The sequence below is a fragment of the Epinephelus lanceolatus genome, chromosome 17 (assembly GCF_041903045.1).
Source record: "Epinephelus lanceolatus isolate andai-2023 chromosome 17, ASM4190304v1, whole genome shotgun sequence".
NCBI lineage: Eukaryota > Metazoa > Chordata > Actinopteri > Perciformes > Serranidae > Epinephelus > Epinephelus lanceolatus.
The window spans coordinates 38839290-38845172 of record NC_135750.1 but is presented as its reverse complement, the minus strand read 5'-3'; positions in this window follow the sequence as shown (position 1 = coordinate 38845172).

Genomic DNA, 5883 nt, shown 5'->3' with positions numbered 1-5883 from the left:
GCTATTGAGGAGTACAGGGAGATACAGGAGGAAGGGGCCACACCCAAGTTAAGGTTGATTGCCAGGGCCTGCAATGTGCCCAAATCAACACTACAGAGGCGTGTGAAGGGAGTTGTGCAGGGCTATAAGCACAGTGGAGGCAGTAAGTCCCGCATTTCCAAAGATGAGGCTGAGCTCATAATTGAAATAAAGATCTGATCAGAAGAGGATTCCCAGTGAATAAACCTGAATCTGCAAAAGCCCATTGAATTAAAGGGCTTGCTCCCAACAAGGCAGGCCATTACTATTTCGAGGGATTCATGAGGAGGAATCCAGGCTTTGCCCTAACGAAACCAGAAGTACTCTTGTCTGCCAGAGCAGCCAGCTTCAATCCTGTCTCGGTGCAGCGCTGGTTTGACTCCTACAAGGAGATCATCACTGAGCTTGCTATCCAGGACCTACCTGCACACATTTGGAATTGTGATGAAACAGGACTACAAGACCACTTTGTGTCAAGTAAGGTCTTGGGTGAAGTAGGCCAGCCATGCTATGAAATCACAGCCAACGAGAGGGGGGAGACTACCACACTGCTGGCGTCTCTCAACACAGCCGGAGAATATGGGCCGCTTCTTATCATCTTTAAAGGACAGGGTGTCCGGGCTGAATGGTTGTGTGGTGGGGCACCAAGGAACACCATATCAGGATTTACCCACTTGACCCCACCCACATTAACCCAGCTGTCTTTGCGCCCAGCCTGACGACTGAGCTGGATGAAGCTCCAACAGCCCCTGAGACCCTTCACTACCTTAATCAGGGCCCTTCTCTAGACCATGGCCCAGGGTCCCTTTCAGGTATGCCTATAATGTATAGGCCTACTGTTAATATATATTTTTTTATTTTTGTACAGCAACTGGTGATGTGTGTCTGTAAAATGTGCTTAAAGGGAAATTTCGGTTTATTTCAACCTGTCTCCTATCGTCCTAAATTTGTTTCAAGTGACATTAAAATAATAGTTAGCGTGTTAGCCGTTAGCCTAGATACAGCTGGGGCGCATAGTAGCGTCAGACCTGTTAAAACGTAAGTGAACGGGCATACTTCAAGTGCAAAGTTAGTCCACTAAACAAGCTTTTTTTTCCACAAAGACCACCTCATTTCGTTAGGATAAATGTCAGAGAACATATAGAAAACGACATGTAAACGTGTTGTCTTACCTTACCGGTGTGCTGCCATGTTTGTTTATCCCTCTAGCTCTGCTTTCCAAAGCAGTGGTTTCACGAGTCCTGCGGAGAGGACAATGGGATAACTGAAAGTTCCCACAAGTTCACCTGCAGGGATTGCCTGTCCCCAGACTGATTTGTTTTTGTTTGGCATTGGTTTTCACAGAGTAACGTGTTCAATGAAGTTTTGACCTGAAAAACTGTTGTAATTCCGTTACACTGTTGTTTTCAGACATTCGTTTTTATAATTTACCATGTTCAATGAAATTTTGACCTGAATTCTGATAAATGTATCTATGAATTGTTGTTTTTAGGCATGTTCAATATAGATAACAGACTAAATCAGTGATCAGATGTGTTGTCCCACTCACCCAAATTTTTTAGTCAGTTCACAAAAAAGGGTATGCCATGCATCCATGGAATATAATCAGATCTTTTTTCCTCCTCAAATGGATAGGTAACATCTTCAGCATTACAGAAATTTATCGTATGTTGGGTTATGTTTTGAAATTCATAGCCAGAAATCTCACACAATGCAGAAAACAGAAAACTGTCCCAACCTTGAATTAACCCTACATATATGGCTCCTACAGCAACGATGACGAAGAGTGACTTAAAACTTGCCTTCCACTATGTCTCGTGAAACTCTTTGATTTAATTATTTCTCATGTAATTTCAAGCATGTGATAACGTAGTGTAGCCTATGCATTAGAAAATGCAGGAAAATACTACGGGACCAATTGCGTCCCGTATTGATTTAGTAGCTAAGGGATGATCCCGTATTATAAGGATGGATACCCTATATATGTATGTATATATGTATGTATGTATATATATATGTATACACACATACATACATATATATAATGTCACTGATTTCTACGTGTTTCTTGCCATTCTTAAAAAGTTCACAGATCAGGTCTGCATAAGGCTGGAGTGCGGCCGTAACTAGGCTACAAGTAGTTGAGAATGGAGTAGGGATGCACCGAATATTCGGTAACCGAATATATTCGGCCAAATATTGCAAAAAAAACACACATTCAGTATTCGGTGGAATAAGTTAAAAGCAAGGCTGAATAATAGCGGCGTGTTTTGATAACACAATCAAATGGCGTGCCGTGACAGGCGGAGTAAAATGTCGGCAGTGTGGCAATCCGCCCGCCACCACACTGGCATTTGCGACTAAAAATAATTTTGAGCGAGCAAAATAGGCTTAAAACATTCAGCACGCTGTGCGAGCAGCCTACAGATTTCAACCAGCAGCAGAAACGAAAGGCGAATCCCATTGGTTGTGGGTTGAACGGGGGTCACAGACACAGACAGTAATGTATTCCTGTCAAATACGGCGGCCATCGGCTTACCGGGCGAGCTCCAATAATATCCTCTTCTTGGTGTCATGACTGCCCAGAAGTAGGCTACCTGAACAGCCGAGCCAGCCGAACACAGGTATGTGATGTGTCAGAGGAGAAACGAGCCGTTTACCGGCCCACAAACCTCACCGCACTTTAGGGACTGTTCTTTACTTATGAAAGGGACTTGTCAGGGGAGGAGGGTGGCTGGTTGATTCTTATTTTATTTATTTATTTTATTTCAGTCCCCCCTATGTTAATCACTCATTGATGCTGTTTTTGGAGTATGAATAAGTCAATAAGTAATTTATTCCATGGAAATATCATTGATGTATTATAGAAAAGTGATTTATCTTTTCATAAATGACAAAAGGCACATCTGCCTCATTTTCGCTGTGGTATCGTGATACTATTCAGAACCATGATATTTTCACTGGTATCGTACAGTGGGATCCAATTTTGGTACCGTGACAACACTAATCTGGAGGGGGTTCATCTGCAAAAACTAATGAAAAACTAAACAACGATATTCGGTATTCGGTACTTGGTATTCGGCCAAGCATTTAATATTATTCGGCTTCGGCCACAAATTTTCATTTCGGTGCATCCCTAGAATGGAGCGCTCCTCTGCGAAGTTCAAAAGTTCCTCCACAGATCTCCCAGCATTCCCTGAATTTATCCAAATATCACAATAACAAAACAAAGAAATAAAAAACTTAATTTTCACGTTCTTCTGTTTTAATTTTAAAACAAAAAAACAACTACAAAACGTGTGATTTCTGTTGTTCTGTTTTCCCATTTTTCTGTTCTGGTTTTAAAACAGAAAAACAGAAAAACAAGATTGTTTTTGACTAATTTTTTTTCTCTTTTTCCCGAGTAATGAGTAAAGCCATGTTACCCGCTTGGTCTACAGCTAAATTGTTACCTAGGATCATGTGAACCCCCTCAACTGGAAACTTAGGCTGAACACCAACTACGACTTCACCAGACACCAAACTTGAAACCAGCTGTATTTTGTGAAGTGGAGCTAAGGCAGGAACCGAACCCATCCTTTAGACAACAGTGTCAACAGTACCCTTAACACCGAGAAGGCACTCAGACATGGCACCACACAGTCAACCAGTTACCTCAAAGAGGTATTCAACTTTTGTGCCTCCACTAGTTCTGTATGGGATACAGACAAGAGGTCAACAGGTAAGGACAAAGCATATTTGACATTGCCTTTGCCTATATCAGATTTCACCTCACTAACAGAGGCAGTCATGGACCTTGTCACTGTGCAAACTGAAGATGCTGTCTCATTTGGTGCATCAAAAACCTGATGCTTTTCAGCAGATGCCACGTTGGGCATCCTTGACTGCTCATCAGGCCATATGCAGTATGTGCTCCCACTACATCATTGCCTAGGATGGCATCAACCCCCTCAACAGGCAACTCTAGTTGAACCCCAACCTCAACGTCCCCCTGTACAAGGTTAGTGGACAAAAACATCGTATGCACAGGAACAAACAATGTTGTTAAACCCATTCCACGAATAGGGACACACTTCTGTGTCTCATTGGGGTGAAAAAGGCAGGACTGATTCACATACAAAAGTATCCAGGGCACCAGAATCGCAAAAATGTACTCAGAAAGTTGTTCGTCTCAAATCAAAATGCTATTTGTTGGCAGGGCTATATGAGAGCAGCTGGTAATATTTTGTCCGCACAAACAGTGGTGATTCTGATTAAAATAATTAAATTGGGTCTTTCAAATACAGTTAAAGACACTTATTGATATAGTTTATTTCTTTTGCTGGGAAACTGCATTGTAAATTGTAAACTGCCTTATAAAACAGCTCTTCCTTTGCTCCTTTGATAATATTACATCTCAGGTTTTATTAATGGAGCTGCATTTGTAATCGTAATAACCTGTTAAATATGTGGCCATATTTTAAAAGAAAATCTAACTTGCTAATAAGGGGGCTTTTCCTATTTTATTTGAAGTAAATATGGCCCTGTTTGAACCTGGTAGTAACATGTTTTAGGTCATTCGATCACTGTTCACACCTGTGCTGTCTCCGGCTTACCACTTGTGTTCAGATGTGGTTACTGCCCCACGCACAGTTATTATGTCCACTCTTTTGCTCACTGCTCTGTTGCATGCTCACTACTAGTCACATTAGCGGTCAGTGCAGCTGGAAATATCAGTGTCAGCAGAATTCATCATGTCTCCTTCATGGGGCAAATCGATGGATGGTCACACAACAATTCTTCCAACCCGACATAAAATGAGTAAGTTACAGAGCATCAGTGCACTGTCAACCAAACAACCACCACGTCCTGCACTGATAGTGTAGTGCTTGTCTGGGATGCATCAGGATGCATTTGAAAATATTTTCATTGCTTTTCCTTGATGTCAGATAGTGATTTCCAACATGAAAATGAAGCCTTTAGACTGCTCTCTTCAAAGCCAGACTCCATTGAGAAAAACAGTAATTTAACAATGCTGAACACAGGAGCTGCTGGTTTACCACTGTCTCCAACAGACATTTGTTTGTGTTATTGTGTGACTTTGGTGTTTAAAGGGGTTAGTTGGGATTAACCAAAGTTACACAATAACACAAACAAACAAACAGTTTGAAGCTGCCCTAGACCAGCAGCTCCTGTGTTCAATGAGGTAAAATGAGTGTTTTTCTCAATGGAATCTGGTGGCTTTGACAAGACCATAGATGCGGAACTGTTGGAAGGGGCTGTGTGACTGAAAGGTAAAGCTTTGAAAGTACTCTCTATATAGCGTACATTTAAAGTGTTATTGATTCTTTTAGGTGGAACTTTGTCAAGCCTGGTTAAAATCGCTTTGTACATATCAACAACTATATACAAAACATTAAGTCAAACAAAACTGAAATACTCAAGCACCTAAAAATTGTACTGTATTTGAGAAATGTATAGTCTTGAAATTAGAAATAAAAGATTGGTTGAGCATTACACTGATTTCTTTATCAGCATGTGCATAAAACACTGCACGTCTTCATTTTAATGGAATATCCTGTGTGTTTCTGGTAGATTATCTGTAAATCAGTCACATGTGACCTTTTGGGGGCTGTTTGTGCTTCTCAACCTGCGCTCCTGTCCTGACACCATCCCTCTTCTCTCTTCACAGTGATAGCATGGATCCTGGAGGTTGCCTCAGTCTGGCTCTTGTTTTGCTCACTGACTGCAGCTCTACAGCCCCTTTTGACACAGATGCATTGTGTAATCAGGATCACACAAAATTGGAAGAGCTAGAAATTTCACACCAGCCTCTGATTTCCAAAATGACAAGAGGATAAATGAATGAATACAGAACTGTACATG